The 1,364-nt window shown below is 40.0% G+C and overlaps 1 non-coding gene across 1 annotated transcript; it reads right to left on the bottom strand.

The window, feature by feature from the left end:
* Positions 1-365: 365 nt before the first annotated feature.
* On the bottom strand, positions 366-494 carry LOC118661966. The gene has a single exon (XR_004969551.1).
* Between the last annotated feature and the right edge of the window lie 870 nt (positions 495-1,364).

Genomic DNA, 1,364 nt, shown 5'->3' on the forward strand with positions numbered 1-1,364 from the left:
TTATTATTTTGTTGACTTACTACACCATTTACTGTCATTTCATTATAACCAGTATTTAATGGAAAGTCTGAATTAAAATATTTTAAATATATTTAACTTTATAGCATTCATAGCATTCTTCAGTAGAAAGTGTTAGTCTCTCTGAGGGGAACAGTAGAAGGGAAAAAGCCCACATACACACAAAGTTGAGTAAAACTGTTCATTGTGGTAAGTGCTGAGAAAGAGGTTCTGTGGTATTATAAGAATTCTTAATAGTGGGAATTAACCAAGTCAGAAAAACCAGGGAAGGGTTAAGCTACTCAAGAATTACATACCAGCCGTTCAACTTTAATGAGTGGATTAGAATGATTTTTTTTTTTTTTTTAATATGTCAGTAGTGGAACGATTCACCCTTTTTACTTGCAAAATGTGAACAGAAAGCTACTATATTTCTCTAGGACATTTACAAAGAGTTTTCTCCACCTTAAGAAGAAACTGAATATAGTAAATGTCCACTTAGAATGATCTTAATAAGCTTCTCTCCCCACCGTGGCCTTACCTGTCCTTAGAGATAAACTGCTTGTAAATAAATACATACTAGCCGAAACCGGTTTGGCTCAGTGGATAGAGCATCGGCCTGCGGACTGAAAGGTCCCAGGTTCGATTCCGGTCAAGGGCATGTACCTGGGTTGCGGGCATATCCCCAGTGGGAGATGTGCAGGAGGCAGCTGATCGATGTTTCTCTCTCATCGATGTTTCTAACTCTCTATCTCTCTCCCTTCCTCTCTGTAAAAAATCAATAAAATATATTTAAAAAAAAAAAATAAATAAATAAATACATACTAAAGTGCCTCAAATCAATTTGGTCTCTTAAAATTTTTTTCCTTTGTAATCTGCTTCCACTTTTAATTTGCTCAGCAAATCGATATCCTCTCCCCACCTTTTTCATATTCAAAAAAGGCAAGTCAGCCCTGTGGTTGCACATATTGCACTAATTAATGATCGCTGACATTTGGTTTATGAAGAGATGTATCCTGTCCTGTGAGCTTTCTTCTCCCTTTCTGTACACGCCACCCTAGATGGTCAGGGCACAGTTGCCGGAAGTTTCTGAGCGCTCTGATATCGCCTTCCTCTCTCATCAGCTTTCACTCCAGGCCTCCCTCCGTGTGTCCTTCTGGTCACCGAGGGTCCTTGCAGCTTCCCGAGGCTTTAACCCACCCAGGCAGACCACATGGCTCTCTCCTAGCAGCAACTCTGTGCCAGGCATCGAACTTCCAGACTCATCACGTGGAATCTGTCAAACTGAGAACATAAGTGCTCCAGCCCATTATTGGCTGATAGAAAGCACATAAAAAAGGACTTTAGAAACCAAGGCATGAATAAGT

Source organism: Myotis myotis, unplaced genomic scaffold (assembly GCF_014108235.1).
Source record: "Myotis myotis isolate mMyoMyo1 unplaced genomic scaffold, mMyoMyo1.p scaffold_m19_p_1, whole genome shotgun sequence".
Lineage (NCBI taxonomy): Eukaryota > Metazoa > Chordata > Mammalia > Chiroptera > Vespertilionidae > Myotis > Myotis myotis.